The sequence below is a fragment of the Hyperoodon ampullatus genome, assembly GCF_949752795.1.
Source record: "Hyperoodon ampullatus genome assembly, chromosome: 11".
Classification (NCBI taxonomy): domain Eukaryota; kingdom Metazoa; phylum Chordata; class Mammalia; order Artiodactyla; family Ziphiidae; genus Hyperoodon; species Hyperoodon ampullatus.
The window spans coordinates 46,644,728-46,665,248 of record NC_136924.1 but is presented as its reverse complement, the minus strand read 5'-3'; the positions used below and the strand labels follow the sequence as shown (position 1 = coordinate 46,665,248).

General features: G+C 36.7%; 1 protein-coding gene across 1 annotated transcript in view; it reads left to right on the top strand.

Annotated features, from left to right (window-relative positions):
• Positions 1-20,521, top strand: part of SLC2A13 (solute carrier family 2 member 13) — a gene marked incomplete at both ends in the record, with an annotated part of 464,919 nt that overhangs the window by 83,548 nt on the left and 360,850 nt on the right. The gene's annotated exons all lie outside the window — the stretch shown is intronic.

Below are 20,521 nucleotides of genomic sequence, written 5' to 3'. Positions count from 1 at the left end.
TGAAAGTGGACAAGAAGCTGATATTTATTTTAATGATAGACAAGGAATCTACCATTAAGAATTGATATTTACAGGGTGTTTTAGCATTTAGGTGACATTGCTCACACTGTGTGTAATATTTTGCAATATTTGTTTAAAAATGAATGCAGCAATAAATATGCATGGAGTTTTTGAATTGTATCAGTGATTGACAAACTGTTTATGAGTTGCAAATATAACTAACATCCTTTTGGGATTTAGGTAGCTACATTCTAATCTGAATGAAAGAAAACTCAGTCTTTAAAGGTACAGGTTTATTTGTATAAAAATATGTTATATATGTAAAACTTAAATTACACAAATTATTTATGATCATTATTTGGCTTACTTTGAATCAAAAGAGATGAGAAAAATGTTTTAAAAACTGCTTTAAAATATTTTCAAACCTAATATTGTAAAACAAACTGATCTTATGTTAAAGCTTAAAGATATTATGGGCTCTGGATTTTGATATACTTCATGGTATTCAAAACAACAGATTCATGTAACCCTTCCAGGGTTTTAAATTTTAATAGAATTTCCCTATACTCTGTATAGGTGCTGGAGAGAAAATATTCCACAAGACAGACTCTGGTGTGTTAGCATGGTGCTTAAAGTATTGAAGTTAATTCTTAACAGCTGAAGAAAAAGGGTTTGCTGCTATGTGGATGTAGGGAATTAAACTTATATATGTAAGCAGCACAATAAATCAAAGGTGTTGAAGACTTAGGCTGATGAAGTGTTGTTAAACGTCATGTGAGAAAACTCAGTGAAGGCAGTTAGGGTGTATGTTTGTCAGGAGAATTAAAGAGAGGACACATTTCTTTAAAATATTAGCTGTGTCTGCACATGTTGCTAAACCACTTTCTACCTCTGAAGGAATGAATCTCCGAAAAAGTGAGAAATTACTGAAAAATTGAAGAGGCAAGAACTTCATCATTCTTTTCCACTCTGTAGAAGAACAGAAAGCGGGAGATGATAACTTGTTACCAGCATAACCTGATATCTTGAGTTTTTCCTGGAAGCTCAATGGAAGTCAGTTAATCTTTCAGCCCCACATAGCTTTAATATCTAAATTATCTATTTACATTTTGTTAAGGAATTTTATTAATGTAACCAATATAGAAATATATATCTGCTTTTATTAAAAATCTGTTTTTAAGTGAAAACATATAAGTTACATGAGTCATGTTTTTAATCCAAGTATCACAATTTATTTTTATGTATTTATTTTATTAATTTTAAAAATTAAGCAATTTATTTAAACTAAAAAGAGAGTTTACCCATTTCCCCCATCCCCCACCCACCACATCTGGAAACCCCTAGTCTGTTCTCTGTATATATGAGCTTGGGTTTTTGTTCATTTGCTTTTTTATTTTGCTTTTTTTTCTCTTAGATTCCACATATAAGAAAGCTCATACAGTGTTTGTCTTTATCTGTCTGTCTTATTTCATGTAGCATAGTGCCCTCGAGGTCCATCCATGTTGCAAATGGCAAGATTTCACTTTTTTTTTATGACTGAATAATATTCCATTGTGTGTATATATACCACATTTTCTTTATCAATTCATCCATAAATGTTGGACAATTAGGTTGTTTCCAAATCTTGGCTATTGTAAATAATGCTGCAATGAACATGGGAATACAGATATACGTATCTTTTTGAATTAGTGTTTTCATTTTCTTCAGATAAATATGCAGAAGTAAAATTGCTGGATCTTATGGTAGTTCTATTTTTAATTTTTTGAGGAACCTCCATACTGTTTTCCACAGTGGCTGCACCATTTCACAATCCCACCAACAATGCACAAGGGTTCCCTTTTCTCCACATCCTCACCAACAGTTGTTATCTCTTGTCTTTTTGATGATAGCCATCCTAACAGGTGTGAGGTGATATCTCATTGTGGTTTTGATTTGCATTTTCTTGATGATTAGTGATTTTGAGCATCTTTTCATGTACCTGTTGGCCATCTCAATGTCTTCTTTGGAAAAAATGTCTATTCAGATGCTCTGCTCATTTTTTAATCAGATTGTTTGTTTTTTTGCTATTGAGTTTGTATGAAATATTTATATATTTTGGATATTAACCCCTTATCAAATATGTGATTTGCAAATATTTTCTCCCATTCGGTAGGTTGCCTTTTCATTTTGTTGATGGTTTCCTTTGTTGTGCAAAAGCTTTTTAGTGTGATATAGTCCCGCTTATTTATTTTTGCTTTTGTTGCTTTTACTTTTGTTCTCAGATTCAAAATTTATCTCCAAGACCTATCTCAAGGAGTTTACTGCCTATATTTTCTTCTAGGAGTGTTATGATTTCAGGTCTTCTGTTCAAGTTTTTAATCCATTTTGAGTTAATTTTGTATATGGTATAAGATTTATTCTTTTGCTTGTGGCTGTCCAGTTTTCCCAACACCACTTAAATATAGCAATTGAGGTACCTTTTCTCAGTACTGAGTTAGGAAAGAAAGAAAGATAAAGTAGTGAAAATAATTTATGAATGTAGTATCCCTGTGCAGAAGTGGAGGTCTTAGGATAGGCATTAGAACACTTTTGAGAGGCAGGGTGACATAGTGATAGACAGAGCTGGATTTAAATCTGTTTTCAGTGAGTAATTAGCTACAGACTTTGGACAAGTTACTTAGTTCCCCTGAGATTCACTTTTGTCATTGTAAAAAATGCTACCAGTGCTTATCTCGTAAGGTTATTGTGGGATCTAAATTAATTGTTGTATATAAAGTACTCAGCACAGTGTTTGGCACATGGCAAATACTCAATAAATGATGAATCACGTTATTATTTACTATTCTGGTGAATGCATAGAAGATGGGTTCTACTAGAGGTAAATTGTAAGGGAGGTTGAAGGAAACACATTCTAAGACCTCTGGTTTCTTAACCATTAAAGTTGTGGCTTGGAGGTGCTAGGGCAGAGGCCTAGAGAAAAAAAATGTTAAATGCTTATATCTACCATAGAAAGTACAAGAAGGAAAAGACTAAAGACAAAAATGATTTTCCAAATAACCATGAGATCCCAGCTGATGCTGGAGGCAGATATTTGCAGTAAAGTGAAGTAGCACACCTGTGTGAATTTTTCCCATAATATTGGAGAATGCAGGGGTGAAAAAATAAAATAAGAGGATGGAAAACAAACTTGGGCTAGTATTCAGACCAGTGCATTAACATATCAGATCACTTTGAATCCACTTAAGTTTTGTACAAATACATGTTTATTTGTGTATACATGCAAATATGTCTACTTTTTTTCTTACAAGTGAATTTTCTGTGTACTATTTTCTTCTATTTTTCAGCATCCTTAGCTGTGTGTTTACCTCATCTGACTCCTGGACTCATAGGAATGTGGTTACAAGCAAGTGAAAATTGGAGTATTACCTAAGCATCAACATTAGAATTATCAGCAATTATAACTTACTCATGATTATAACAATAGATAATTCATCATTTTGTGGCCATGTATTCCAAAAGTTCTAAGGAAATGTGGTTTTAAATGTTTCATATAAAATTTCTTTCTCATACTCATATTTTCATGTATCATTAAAATGTTCCCTACATTCCAAGAGTTTGAATATGTTAACGTTTTGTTTCTTTTTTTTTTTTTTTTTTTGCGTTATGCAGGTCTCTCACTGTTGTGGCCTCTCCCGTTGCGGAGCACAGGCTCGGGACGTGCAGGCTTAGTGGCCATGGCTCACGGGCCCAGCCGCTCCGCGACATGTGGGATCTTCCCAGACCGGGGCACGATCCTGTGTCCCCTGCATCGGCAGGCGGACTCTCAACCACTGCGCCACCAGGGAACCCCTGTTTCTTTTTTATTTGCCTTTTTGACTTTTCTTTCTCTGAAACTCTTAAGTTACTAGCCTTTGATGTCATACTATATACCTAGTGTCCCAGATTAACTAGTTCACTACACAGATGAACAGTTTTAGAATCTGTTAGTGAATATCATTTCTTCTTCACCAAAACCTTGAGAGGCTGGTGGAACTAATATTATTCCCTATTTGTAGATTTAAAAAATACTCAGAGGGGCTTCCCTGGTGGCACAGCGGTTGAGAGTCCACCTGCCGATGCAGGGGACACGGGTTTGTGCCCCAGTCTGGGAAGATCCCACATGCCGTGGAGCGGCTGGGCCCATGAGCCATGGCCACTGAGCCTGCACGTCCGGAGCCTGTGCTCCGCAAGGGGAGAGGCTACAACAGTGAGAGGCCCGCGTACAGAAAAAAAAAAAAAAAAATGCTCAGAGAAGTTAAATATTTGCCTGAGACCACATGGTTATTACGTGCCGTAGATTAGAGCCAGTTCTTTTTAGTTGAAATGTAACCACATTTTTCCTCGTTCTGCTTCTAAGTGTTTAAAATCTAAAATATGATTACTGATAATTTTTATGATAGTGATAAGATTAAGATATGCAGAAGATGAAACTGACAGAGGAACTTCTTAGATGTTGAGGTTGTTGAAAGACTAAATCACCCTTTGTGTCAGATGGGTCAAAGCTTCTGTTCTCTTATTGTTTGGATGTCATAGAAATAAATTGTTTTTTGCTGAACTGTTGAAAGATAAGCTTTTCTAGAAAAAATTGCCAGTAGAAGATTGCCTGCTGATACTTTTGTAGCACTGTAGTGTCATAATACTACTACAATGGGAAGAATATCATTGGGCTCCATAAGAAAGAGGAAATAAGGATTTTGAAAATATCAGTAAAGATTAAGTTTTTAAAAATAACTATTGAAATATAATCCATACACCATTCAGTTCACCCATTTAAAATGTAGAATTCAGTGGCTTTCAGTATGTTTACAGAGTTGTGCAGTCATCACTACAATCAAATTTTGAACATTTTTGTTACCCCGAAAAGAAAACTTGTACCCCATAGCTGTCATCATCCAACTTCCCAGCTCCTCCCAGCTCTAGGCAACTATTAATCTACTTTTTTTCCTTATAGAGTTGCCTATTCTGGGTATTTCATGTATCAATATGTGGTCCATTATAACTGGCTTCTTTTACTTAGCATGTTTTTAAGGTTCATCCATGTTGTAGCATGTGTCAGTACTTCATTTCTTTTTATTGGCAAGTAATGTGGATATACCACATTTTGTTTAGCCATTCGTCTGTTGATGGACATTTGAGTGGTTTCCGCTTTTTTGGCTATTAAAAATAATGTTGTTCTGAACATTTGTGTACAAGTTTCAGGGTGGGCATATATTTTCAGTTCTCTTGGGTGTATACCTAGGAGTAGAATTGCTAGGTCATATGGTAACTATGTTTACCTTTGGAGGAACTGCAAGACTGTTCTCCAAAGTGGCTGCACTATTTCACATTCCCATTTAGCAATGTATGAGTTCCATTTTTTCCATATCCTAGTAAACAATTATTGTCTCTCTTTTTCAATTATAGTCATCTCAGTGGGTATGAAGTAGCATCTTGTTGTGATTTTGATTTCCATTTCCCTGATGACTAATAATATTGAGAAAGATTTTATTTTTGTCTAATATATTATAGTGCTTATGAAGATGACAGAGTTATTTTGGTTATTAGCACTAATGACATGGCGTTTTATCACTGTTTGCCCTTTTCTGTGCTAATATTTTTGAATTGTTCTTACTGAACATAGTGAGATTTACTCACTACACCTCAGGCAAGGCAAGGTTTTCTTTTTTTTTTTAACATTTTTATTGGAGTATAATTGCTTCACAATATGGCACATGGTTTTCTTTTTTTAATTGCCGAGTTAAAGCCTGGCACTCTATAAACATATAGTAAAGTGAACTTCGCCACCACCATTATCGGTCTAAAACACTTATCTGGACATGCCACTGCTAAAATGCTTCCAAGACTCCCCATCTCCTACAGGAAAAAAATCAGTCTCTTCATCATGGCTTGTAGTGCCTTTCATTATCCAATCCATGCCTGCTTTCCTAGATTTTTAAATTCATTATTACTTCCTTCCTTCCTTCTTTATACAACATAGGTTTACACCTATAAACTGTATACAGTAGTCACATCTTGCTTTTTCCTGTTTGTTTTTTTCCTTCTGCTCACTTTGCTTATAACGTCTTTCTACTCTGTCCTGCTTTACTGGTTCAGTTCTTGTTCCTCTTTTAAATCTTTTGCTTGTATATCATGTGAAACTGTCTTTGTTCCTTTGCCTTTTCATAATACTTTGTACATGGCTTCACTTTTATACTCACCATTTTTTTGAACCAGTTGCTTATTTTGTCTATTTCTTCTAATTCACTTTGGAGCTTTTTAATGTCGTTGACCTTGTACTCATTTTTAGGTCTAGGAAAGGGTCTGGAACATAGTAAAGGCTTACTAAATGTTTATTGAACTTAGCTGAAATTGACTGGGCTCCAGGAAAGAGACTCTTAACCAAAGTAAAAAGATATTGATTATAGACCAAAATACCAATTCATTAATTTTTGCTGGGGAATAGATATCTTTGCAGGTAGCTGAAAAACTAAATTATTAATTGTAAATATTTCTTACTGAGCATAAAAATCAGAGAAAGAAAACTGGTTTCTGAGCCTATGAAAATTTACATCTCTCAAAATAATGTACCTCTCTGGGCCCCAGGACATTCTTTGCTCTTCTTTCTTGGATAGAGCTGATTTTCAAATGAGTGTTCCTCTATTTATAGTTACATAAATCACCATGTGATTTATATTAAAAAGAATGGTATATCTATAGAAGGGCTGAATTCTTCTTCATATTGACTTTTACTGATTCTCAGGTTTAATTTTTTTTTAATTACAGTTATCTTATTCCACCTCACTAGACTATATACAGCTATTTGCAAAGTATACTGGGTATTTTTGCATGTTTCATCATTCACATGATGTTCTTTTGTTTTCTTTTTCTTTTTTCAGCTGAAGAAGGAAAATTTGAGGTAATACAGCTGTTGAATGAAAAGCACAAGGTATTAGTGCTAGTTACATCTATATTAGATATTTTTCTGGAGTATCACCAGGCTAATTCATGGACAATGTGAGACTTGTGCTGAGCTTTGAAGAATTGGCAGAATTCATGTGGACTTAGGTGAAAATGAGGACAGAGAGTAGGATGGATGAGGGCAGGATCAGGAGGCTTGAAACTGAAGTTAAGATGTACATGGTAGATTGGAGCCAGACTGTAGAGGTCTGTGGATTCTAGGCTGGAGGTTTTGAAATTTTATCTACAGACAAAGGGAAGCTATTACTTTTGAAGCAGTTCATGCCATAATGTTAGCCAGTGATTAACATGGCAGTGAGGTCCAGAATTTATTGGAACTCTTGGCTCTTGGGTGGGTTCAGGGAACCTATTGTGAGAGTACTGCCAGAATATTGGTGTGAGGTACTGACGTGATACTCTTGGAGACATCAGTTAGTATGGAAATCATTCAGTCATTCAAAAAAATTTTTTGGCACTTACTACATACTCCTGTTGTACTTGATACTAGAGATAGAAAGATCAATAAGAAATGTACCTGTCCTTAAGCAATCAAGCACCTCACAGACTAATGAAGGAGAGGCTTTTCGTCAGCATGTTAAGTAAATGATAGTGTCATGGGAGCTCTCGGGGAATAAATAACTTAGCTTCACAAATGGAATGATATTTGAGCTGCGTCTTTTATGAATAAAAGAGTTCGAGGCAGAGTGAGGGAGAGGGAAACTCTAGGTGAAATATAATTTTCAAAGGCCCTATAGTGTAACAGAGCCAGTCATGTTTGGGCAATGGCGAGAAGTTTAGAGTGGCTACTGGGAGGGCCATGATTACTATTTGGGAGTTTGAGAGTGAAGTGGGAAGTCTAGTCTTAACAGGTATGAATAGAACTTTAAATCCATTGCACTCTCTAACAGTACATTGAGTTCAGGTTTGTTTATTGACAGTCTTAGAAAATAATTTTTAAAAATCAGCATTACTTTAGATGAAAAAATTTATGAGCTTCTCTTCCCCATAATATTTTACAATTTTAAAACCATGCCAATAAGATGATTTTCAGAATCATATTTAAAAGAGGGTAATATTTCTAAACAAATTTATGTTGGGGGGGCTTCCCTGGTGACACAGTGGTTGAGAGTCCGCCTGCCGATGCAGGGGACATGGATTCGTGCCCCGGTCCAGGAAGATCCCACATGCCGCCGAGCGGCTGGGCCCATGAGCCATGGCCACTGAGCCTGCCCGTCTGGAGCCTGTGCTCCGCAAGGGGAGAGGCCACAACAGTGAGAGGCCCGTGTACCGCAAAAAAAAAAAAAAAAAAAATGTATGCCAGGGAAAGTACTCTTATTATTTATGACATTGGACATTTTAAGATAGATGGATTTGGTTAACAAGTAAATATCTTACTACTGAAGATATTTGTAATTTTATTATTGACAGAATTAAGATACAAGATATATATATATGACTGTTTATCATAAAGGTGTAGTGGACAGAAGAGATTTGAGACTTGCTTTAACAACACATTCATTGCTTTATCTAAGCACTGACATCCTCATTAGCTAATGCTTCAGCAATTGTACAGTGTTACTGTGAGGATCAGGTGAGTTTTAGTAGCTGTGAACATACTTATAGACTCTTAAATGTTCCTAGGTATTGTTTGCTGTTATCTCCAGAAAAACCTTAGGTTGGGTCTCTATCCTGCATAAAGCTGGCAATAAAAATCGCCCCCACGTTCAACTATCTGAATTGTCCAGGTGAAAAGTTAATATAGTTTGCTAATGAGACTGATTGGCGTAAGACTAACCTCCCCTGAAGGTAACCATTATAAGTCATAGACAGAATAAATAAAAATGTTTAAAACACTGGAGAGCTCCAGCACCAAGAAACTAAAGGGGGATTTGATCCTTGAAGGGAACAGTTCATGGTGAGATCTACACCTATCACTTTTTCTCTGAGGGCAGCCCTCAATCCGTGATGCTGGGCAGCGAGAACTTAAGCAGAAAACTACAGTTTTATTGGCTTGTGGTATAAGTGGCTAGAGTTTGGGATGGCCAGAGCAGCTGAAATTTGAGGAGTAAAATCCAGGAAAAAATGACCCAGAGAGGAGGAAGCCACCAAATCTGAATATTAATTTGCTACAAATGTTTTACAGATCCCTGAACTGTGAATATTACAGGGGAGATTCCATGGAGCCTGCAGAAAGCAACAGTTAGTAGACGGTGAAAGATGAGACAGATTTTATTTCCTGCCCATAGGAGGAAGGACATATTTGGAATTTGAAACCTGCCAGGTTAGAGGGGCCAACAGCTTGAGCTTCCACGGAAATCATAGAAGCACCAGCCTTAGGAATAAAGACCTGTTGCATGATTCAGGAATTTCCCCTAAGACCAAGCCAAAACCGAAAACAGATTTACACTAGCCAAGTGTAAAACCAAGCTTCCACAGATATAAGGTGCCTAATAAAAAAGTGAGTGTTCTTCAGAAGAGAGCAAAATCTAGTCTCCAGAGTTTATCCACAATACTCAAAACACATTAAAAGTATTAGATATGCAAATAAACAGAAAATGTGACCCATAATTGAAAGAAAAATTGGTTAATATAGGCAAACCTCAAGATTATGCTTATAAAGACATTTTCAAATAAAGTTAGGACGAATTGTCACCACTAGACCTCCTGCATTATAAGAAATGCTAAGGAAAATTTTCAGACTGAAGGGAAATGACACTAGATGAAAGCTCATCCATCCACAGTAGGGAGGAAAAGTAGTGGCTATCAATAAGAGACCAAATGTAAAGGAATTTGTTTTTTTCTTCTCTCCATTTTTTGAAAGACATATGACTGTTTACATTTAAATTTATTGTGCGATTTATAATGTATATGTTATAAAATATATGATGATAATAGAAAAATTGGGGTCAGTAAATAGAATTATACATGTTTGTGAAGAGTTACAGTGTTATCTCTAGGTAGACTGATAAGTTAAGATGCATGTCTTATCCTGAGAACAATCACTAGAATAGATTACAAAAGGATACAGCTAAGAAGCCATTATAAGAATTAAAATGAAATACTTAAGGTATTTGGATAATCTGAACAAAGGCAAGAAAAAAATAAATAGGGACTTCCCTGATGGTGCAGTGGTTAAGAATCTGCCTGCCAATGCAGGGGACACAGGTTCAAACCCTGGTCCAGGAAGATCCCACATGCCGCAGAGCAACTAAGCCTGTGTGCCACAACTACTGAGCCTGTGCTCTGCGCCACAGCTACTAAGCCCACGTGCCACAACTACTGAAGCCTGCGGGCCTAGAGCCCGTGCTCCACAACAAGAGAAGCCACGGCAATGAGAAGCCCGCACACTGCAACGAATAGTAGCCCCTGCTTGCCGCAGTTAGAGAAAGCCCGCACACAGCAATAAAGACCCAACACAGACAAAAATAAATAAATAAATAAATAATAAATATTAAAAAAAGGAAGAAAGAAAAAAATAAATAGCAGATGGGACAAATAGAAAGCAGATAGCAAAATGGTAGACTTAAAATCCAGTTACAGCAACAGTTACATTAAATGTAAAAAATTATCATTGTGTACAAAAAGCATGGCACAGATTTGTATTGTGTAAAAGAGATATACTTTAAGTAAAATGCTATAGATAGGTTAAAAGTGAAAGGATGGCAAAAGATAGACTATGCAAACAGTAAGTATAAGAAAGCTTGTGTGCTATATTAATAATTACACAAAGTAGACCTTAAGACAAGTGGTATTACCAGAGATGAAGAGGGACATTTCATAATGATAAAAGAGTCGATCCATCAGAATTAAAAATGATAAAGAATGTATAGTTTACTTCAAAATGCATAAACAAAAAATTAACAGATGGTGGTTGTACAACATTGTGAATGTACTTAATGCTGCAGATCTATACACTTAAATATGATTAAAATGGGAAATTTTATTTTGTAGACTTTATCACAATTCAAAAATTACAGAACTAAAGGAAGAAATAGACAAATTCAGGCTCATATTGGGAAAATTTTTAACTCTTTTCTTAGAAACTGATAGGACAACTAGACAAAAAATGTTTGTAGAAAAACTGGAAAACACTCTTAATTGCCTAGGCATAATTGACATTTGTGGATAGCTACACCCAACAGCTGCATCGTACACATTCTTTTTCAAATTCACATCAGACATTCTATAAAATTGGCCATATCCTGAATCATAAAATAAATGTTAATAAATTTAAAAAATGACTCTTATAGAATATGTCCTCTGACCGTAGCAGAATTAAATTAGACATCAATAAAATAGCCAGAAAAGCTTCAAATATTTGGAAATTAAAGCAGCATGTCCTAAATAACTCATGGATTTAAGGAGACCTCAGAAAGAAAATTAGAAAACAGTTTTGAGTTCAAAGACAATAAAATATATCAAAATTTGTAGAATGCAGTTTCAGCTGTGCTTAGAGCATAATATATAGCTAAAGTGATTTTATTAGAGAAGAGGAGAAGTCACATAATCTAAGTTTCATGTTAAGCTAGGAAAATATGAGCATACTAAAAACAAATGGAACAAAAGGTGTTAATAAAGAATAGAAGCCAATGTAATACAAAGCAGACAAACAATAGAAAAATGATGTTGGTTCTTTGGAATTATTAATAAAATTGGTAAACTGATTATGACTGATTTAAAAAGATAAAGCACAAATTATCAATATCAGGAGTAAAAGCACATCATTTCTATGGACATAATAAGGATAGTGAGGGAATACTTTGAACAACTTTGTGCCAATAAAGTCAACAACTTAGATGGAATGGACATATTGCTTGAAAATCACAACTCTACTAAAAACCAACACAAGGTAAAATGGAAAATCTGAATATTCCTATATTAAGTCGAATCATTGCTAGTAACCTACCTGAAAAGCTAACTTCAGGCCCAGATGGTTTCACTGGTGAATTAAATAAAACATTTAGAGAATAAATAGCTCCAAGCTTAAACAAAAGCTTTAAGAAAATAGAGGTAGAAGGAGTACTTCCCGGCTGAGTTTTGAGGCCAGCATAACTAATATTGTGGCCTTTTTTTTTTTTCCTGAAATTAGTCATGCCTCACTTAATTGTCCAGTTTTTTTTAGTACATTCAATAGTGACATAGATTCTCAATAATTCATAAGTACATGCTAAATATTAAAGTATATCATAACAGCCTCCAATACACTTTATGTTAGATATTATACCTAAGGGCTACCCATTCCTATAACAAATTGAATGAGGCTCTTCTTCTTGAAATTGCCGCTGAATACCTTTAATTTTGTTTCTGTCCTTCTGAGACTGTTAAAGACCAGCAGTGAGCTGGATGGGCTGCACTTGTGGTAGTAATGGAGATTCCAGTACACTGGGAAAGACTGTGGTTCGGATTCATGGCTTGTTAGTTCTGGAAGTGGCTTAAGTTGTTACAAGCAAAGAAAACTCTAGACACAGATTGGAAGTATCCTTAAAATATTAGTAAAATCAAACCCAATAATATATAAAAGAATAATAAATCCTTTTATATAAACTGACCAAGGCAGTTTTCTCAGAAAAGTCGGTTTGTTTACCATCTGAAAATTAATTTGTGCAAGTCACCATGTTGAAATTATTTAAAGGAGGAAAACCTAAAGGATCTATCTCAATATATGCAGGAAAACATTTGACAGATAACCTTTATTTATGATAAAACCTTTCTGCAAACTAGAATGGAAGAGCACTTCTTGAATTTAATAAAGGGCATCTACAAAAAAAACCTGCAGCCAGCTTTATACTCAGTGGGGAAAGCCTGAATGCTTTCCCTTCTGATGGAATTCAAGACAAAGATGTCCGCTATCACCACTTACATTCATTCAAATTCACTGCAAAGGACAAGTAGATTCTAAAATTTTTACAGAAAAGTAAAGGACCTAGAATTGCCAAAACCATCTTGAAGAACAAGTTGGATGATTCACTATCTGATTTCAAGACTTACTATAAAGCTAAAACAATGAGACTGGTAAGGATTGATAAATAAATCAGTGGATCAGAATGAATGGATGTATCTCAAAAACAAGATTGAAAGAAGCTAGATACAAAGAAGTATGGTCTCTAAGATTCCGTATGAAGTTCACCAATATGCAAAATTAGCTATGGGGACAGAAATTCGATCAGTGATTGTCTAAGGCAATGGGGATTGACTGGAAGGGGGTAAGGTATGAGGGAACTTTCTGGGATGATGGAAATGTTCTGTTTCTTGATTGGGATGGTAGTTACAAGGATATATATATATACAGACACACACACACACACACACACACACACACATATACTCATAGAATGGTACACCTTGGATCTCATTATGTGCAAATTTTGCCTAAAAAAAGTTAATTTCAACCTTATGTTGGCTCCCTCCATTATATTCTTTTCTGCAATGGTCAGTGATAGTTTAAATGTTGTTTCTGCCATGACACTTTTTCTAATACCCTCTGTTGAAATAACTTTTCTCCTTACTCTTACACTGTGCCTAAATCTCAGTCAAAACAATTACATAATCCAGTTTTGTTCCATGATTACTAGGTATGAGCTCCTTGAAGCAAGGGAATATCTCTTAGTCATTTCTGTATCTCCAAAATCCCAACATAGAGCTTTGCATATGGGAGATATTCAGAGTTTGAAAAAAAAGGGTGTATATATAGGTATGGTTGTGCATGCATTATTTTCAGCACTCGTACTGTGAATTTTGTACATCTTAATGCATATTGCCATGTTGTTTAAAACTATCTAATATCTCTGCAAAATACCACATTCATTTATTTAAATAGCATCTAATCTTATTCTATTAAAGCAAGTATATCTTGCTGCTTCTGCTATGAGCACAGCACTAAATAACGTCGGCCAAGCCATTTGCCTTATGTACTGATATCAAATTACTTTGAGAGATTTTCTCCTAACTATGTAGATAGAGTTAATATTTTCTTTGGCTTATATATATGTTTACGTCTATGGCTATGAATTTTTTAACAGTTTACATAGACTCATTTACTAGGTAACATTAAAATTGCTCATTTGCTGGTGATGTATCACATCACCTTTTTACTTGGAAGAATCCAACTTGACACATTGATTTTTTTTTTATTATGTACCCCCAGCTGTGTGTCTCCTGTTTGCTCTCTAACTGCCATCAGATTTTTAAGTGTATCAGTCACTGATGTTAATATTCTACATGGCCCCTAATAGCAGAGGAAAATTAACTTATTAGCCTGAGGTCTTAATTAGGCAGTATTTTCTTTTTTTAAAAAAATTTTATTGGTGTATAATTCATTTACAATATGTGTTAGTTTCAGATGTACAGCAAAGTGAATCTGTTGTACAAATACATATATCTGCTCTTTTTTATATTCTTTTCCCATATAAGCCATTACAGAGTATTGAGTAGAGTTACTAGTGCTATACAGTAGGTCCTTATTAGTTATCTACTTTATATATCATAGTGTGTATGTGTCAATCCCAGTCTTCCAATTCATCCCTCCCCCACCCCTTAACCCCTGGTAAGCATAAGTTTATTTTCTACATCTGTAACTCTATTTCGGTTTTGTAGGTAGGTTCATTTGTAGCCTTTTTTCTTAGGCAGTATTTTCTTATTTTAATTTCTCATCTATTGAAATGGATTTGTGAGTGATGAAGAAAAAATTTTAAATATATTATCAAGTAAGTTGTTGTAACTATAGCAGGTAGTTAAATTCAGTGTTATCTTCTTACATTTAAAACTTGCATTAAGTAAGAACATATATAAATCACAATTCATGTTTGATGACTATTGAGTAATTATTTTATCGTTGATATTTAAAGGTGGCTGTTTCTTTTGTAAATCCAAGAATAGGGATCTTGGAGTAAATGCATTACTCATGTGATTATTACTTAAAGTTTATGAAAAAACTCAAAATCCGTAGGACTCTTGAACAACGAAGTTGGGTAGCTCTAGATATAGGGCTGAAGGACGGTGTTCTTGGATGTGGTTTGAAGGGATGGGGTTATGCCTTTTTAAGGGGAAACTTAAAAAGTGTATAATGATAGAGATTATTGGAAAGTTGAGCTTGGGGAGATGTTTTTGGATTTACACAGTAATGCACTCTCTCTGGTTAAGTTCATTCATGATGCTCAATTGCTTAATGATTGGTTTAGAGTTGGTACTTAACTCACATTCAGATGTTTGCTGGGTAAACAGCTGAATAACATCTCAGATGGCAAGTTCAGCCTTAGCTTTCAAAGCAAACACAGTAAATCTTCAAAAAGTAACATTTTCAAAGAATTTACTTACTCTAACTGTTAACCCTTTCTATTTTCAATGAAATGTTTCAGGAAAAAAAAGGTTTAAAGTTTATTTCATAGTTATGTGTGAAAGAATGCCAATTTGAAACTGTAGAGTTTTAAAGAATAAAAGCATAGCATTATGCTTAGTATTTATGATACAGTATTCCTCTAATTGATTTGTGCTTTTAGAATGGGCTAACCATTCTTGATTTCCAAATTAATAGCAAATAGATATAAACAGAATGCAAGCTAGAAGATAGAGGATGGAGGTAAAACTATTAGAATAACAAATACAGATTTGTCATTTGATTTTTTTCAGTTTATTATAAGACAGTATGAGATATTATTAGAGAATATTGCTAAAAACCCTCCCTGTACCCAGGACAGTTTCAGAGATGGTGACTGAGCTCATCTTACTGTTTTGAAAAATATCAAGATTCTCTAGGACTAGAAAAATGTAACATGAGGATTTGGTTTTAAAATGTATACTTTTAACAGCACGAGGTCTAAAGACAGGTAAGGAAGTGATTATTGAATTGCACATTAATGCTGTCATGGCCTATTAGGAGGATATTTGGCTAAATGACTGCAGTGTCCAAAAAATCTTTACTGTGCTTCTCAGAGTGAAAATGTCTTCCTTTAGTAGAATTCAGCACTCCAAGAGCCATAAAAATAATTTTATACAATTTGTTTTAAATATAATATTTTGTAATACAGTTCCCTTAGCTATGATAGTCTATCTGTTACAGCTTGACTTGCAAGTAAAACCATAAATTGTATAGCTCTTGCATTATAAAGCATTGGCAACCTTTTCCCATCATTTGAGAATTTAAGGAGGAAGAAGAATAGAGGGGAGACTTCCGGGTAAGATGGCGGAAGAGTAAGACGCGGAGATCACCTTCCTCCTCACGGATACACCAGAAATACAGCTACACGTGGAACAACTCCTACAGAACACCTACTGAACGCTGGCAGAAGACCCCAGACCTCCCAAAAGGCAAGAAACTCCCCACATACCTGGGTAGGGCAAAGCGGAGAGATTCCCGCACAGAGGATCGGTGCCGAGCGGCACTCACCAGCCCGAGAGGCTTGTCTGCTCGCCCGCCGGGGCGGGCGGCGCTGGAAGCTGAGGCTCGGGCTTCGGTCAGAGCGCAGGGAGAGGACTGGGGCTGGCGGCGAGAACTCAGCCTGAAGGGGGCTAATGTGCCACAGCTAGCCGGGAGGGAGTCCGGGAAAACTCTGGAGCTGCCGAACAGGCAAGAGACTTGTTCTTCCCTCTTGGTTTCCTGGTGCGCGAGGAGAGGGGATTAAGAGCGCTGCTTAAAGGGGCTCCACAGACGGGCGCGAGTCGCGACTGAAAGCACGGAGCCCAGTGACGGGCGTGGGACGCTGGGGCTGCTGCTGCCGCCGCCAAGAAGCCCGTGTGCGAGCGCAGGTCACTGTCCACACCGCCCTTCCGGGAGCCTGAGCAGCCCGCCACTGCCGGGGTCCCGGGATCCAGGGGCGGCTTCCCTGGGAGAACGCACGGCGCGCCTCGGGCTGGTGCAACGTCACGCCGACCTCTGCCGCTGCAGGCTCGCCCCGCACTCCGTGCCCCTCCCTCCCGCCCGGCCTGAGTGAGCCAGAGTTCCCGAAGAGGCTGCTCCTTTAACCCTTTCCTGTCTGAGCGAAGAACAGACGCCCTCCGGCGACCTACACGCAGAGGCGGGGCCAAATCCAAAGCTGAGACCCGGGAGCTGTGAGAACAAAGAAGAGAAAGGGAAACCTCTCCCAGCAGCCTCAGAAGCAGCGGATTAAAGCTCCACAATCAACTTGATGTACCCTGCATCTGTGGAATACATGAATAGACAACAAATCATCCCAAATTGAGGAGCCAGGAGTCAGTACTGTGCCTCTGAGGTGGGAGAGCCAACTTCAGGACACTGGTCCACAAGAGACCTCCCAGCTCCACATAATATCAAACGGAGAAAATCTTCCAGAGATCTCCATCTCAACACCAGCACCCAGCTTCACTCAACGACCAGCAAGCTACAGTGCTGGACACCCTATGCCAAACAACTAGCAAGACAGGAACACAACGCCACCCATTAGCAGAGAGGTGGCCTAAAATCATAAAAAGTCTGCAGACACCCCAAAACATACCACCAGACGTGGACCTGCCCACCAGAAAGACAAGATCCAGCCTCATCCACCAGAACACAGGCACTAGTCCCCTCGACCAGGAAGCCTACACAACCCACTAAACCAACCTTAGCCACTGGGGACAGACACCAAAAACAACAGGAACTACGAACCTGCAGCCGGCAAAAAGGAGACCCCAAACACAGTAACATAAGCAAAATGAGAAGACAGAAAAACACACAGCAGGAGAAGGAGCAAGATAAAAACCCACCAGACCTAACAAATGAAGAGGTAATAGGCAGTCTATCTGAAAAAGAATTCAGAATAATGATAGTAAAGATGATCCAAAATCTTGGAAATAGAATAGACAAAATGCAAGAAACAGTTAACAAGGACCTAGTAGAACTAAAGATGAATCAAGCATCGATTAAAAACACAATAAATGAAATGAAAAATACTCTAGATGGGATCAATAGCAGAATAACTGAGGCAGAAGAACGGATAAGTGAGGTGGAAGATAAAATAGTGGAAATAACTAATGCAGAGCAAAATAAAGAAAAAAGAATGAAAAGAACAGAGGACAATATCAGAGACCTCTGGGACAACATTAAACGCACCAACATTCGAATTATAGGGGTTCCAGAAGAAGAAGAGAAAAAGAAAGGGACTGAGAAAATATTTGAAGAGATTATAGTTGAAAACTTCCCTAATATGGGAAAGGAAATAGTTAATCAAGTCCAAGAAGCACAGAGAGTCCCATACAGAATAAATCCAAGGAGAAATACGCCAAGACACATATTAATCAAACTGTCAAAAATTAAACACAAAGAAATCATATTAAAAGAAGCAAGGCAAAAACAACAAATAACACACAAGGGAATCCCCATCAGGATAACAGCTGATCTCTCAGCAGAAACTCTACAAGCCAGAAGGGAGTGGCAGGACATAATTAAAGTGATGAAGGAGAAAAACCTGCAACCAAGATTACTCTACCCAGCAAGGATCTCATTCAGATTTGATGGAGAAATTAAAATATTTACAGACAAGCAAAAGCTGAGAGAGTTCAGCACCACCAAACCAGCTTTACAACAAATGCTAAAGGAACTTCTCTAGGCAAGAAACACAACAGAAGGAAAAGACCTACAATAACGAACCCAAAACAATTAAGAAAATGGGAATAGGAACATACATATCGATAATTACCTTAAATGTAAATGGACTAAACGCTCCCACCAAAAGACACAGATTGGCTGAATGGATACAAAAACAAGACCCATATATATGCTGTCTACAAGAGACCCACTTCAGACCTAGAGACACATACAGACTGAAAGTAAGGGGATGGAAAAAGATATTCCATGCAAATGGAAACCAAAAGAAAGCTGGAGTAGCAATTCTCATATCAGACAAAATAGACTTTAAAATAAAGACTACTAGAAGAGACAAAGAAGGACACTACATAATGATCAAGGGATCGATCCAAGAAGAAGATATAACAATTGTAAATATTTATGCACCCAACATAGGAGCACCTCAATACATAAGGCAAACACTAACAGCCATAAAAGGAGAAATCGACAGTAACACAATCATAGTAGGGGACTTTAACACCCCACTTTCACCAATGGACAGATCATCCAAAATGAAAATAAATAAGGAAACACAAGCTTTAAATGATAAATTAAACAAGATGGACTTAATTGATATTTATAGGACATTCCATCCAAAAACAACAGAATACACATTTTTCTCAAGTGTTCATGGAACATTCTCCAGGATAGATCATATCTTGGGTCACAAATCAAGCCTTGGTAAATTTAAGAAAATTGAAATTGTATCAAGTATCTTTTCCGACCACAATGCTATGAGACTAGATATCAATTACAGGAAAAGAGCTATAAAAAATACAAACACATGGAGGCTAAACAATACATTACTTAATAACGAAGTGATCACTGAAGAAATCAAAGAGGAAATAAAAAAATACCTAGAAACAAATGACAATGGAGACACGACGACCCAAAACCTATGGGATGCAGCAAAAGCAGTTCTAAGAGGGAAGTTTATAGCAATACAATCCCACCTTAAGAAACAGGAAATATCTCGACTAAACAACCTAACCTTGCACCTAAAGCAATTAGAGAAAGAAGAACAAAAACATCCCAAAGTTAGCAGAAGGAAAGAAATCATAAAAATCAGATCAGAAATAAATGAAAAAGAAATGAAGGAAACAATAGCAAAGATCAATAAAACTAAAAGCTGGTTCTTTGAGAAGATAAACAAAATTGATAAACCATTAGCCAGACTCATCAAGAAAAAAAGGGAGAAGACTCAAATCAATAGAATTAGAAATGAAAAAGGAGAAGTAACAACTGACACTGCAGAAATACAAAAGATCGTGAGAGATTACTATAAGCAACTCTATGCCAATAAAATGGACAACCTGGAAGAAATGGACAAATTCTTAGAAATGCACAACCTGCCAAGACTGAATCAGGAAGAAATAGAACATATGAACAGACCAATCACAAGCACTGAAATTGAAACTGTGATAAAAAATCTTCCAACAAACAAAAGCCCAGGACCAGATGGCTTCACAGGCGAATTCTATCAAGCATTTAGAGAAGAGCTAACGCCTATCCTTCTCAAACTCTTCCAAAATATAGCAGAGGGAGGAACACTCCCAAACTCATTCTACGAGGCCACCATCACCTTGATACCAAAACCAGACAAGGATGTCACAAAGAAAGAAAACTACAGGCCAATATCACTGATGAACATAGATGCAAAAATCCTCAACAAAATACTAGCAAACAGAATCCAACAGCACATTAAAAGGATCATACACCATGATCAAGTGGGGTTTATTCCAGGAATGCAAGGATTCTTCAATATACGCAAATCAATCAACGTGATACACCATATTAACAAATTGAAGGAGAAAAACCATATGATCATCTCAATAGACGCAGAGAAAGCTTTCGACAAAATTCAACACCCATTCATGATAAAAACCCTGCAGAAAGTAGGCATAGAGGGAACTTTCCTCAACATAATAAAGGCCATATATGACAAACCCACAGCCAGCATCGTCCTCAATGGTGAGAAACTGAAACCATTTCCACTAAGATCAGGAACAA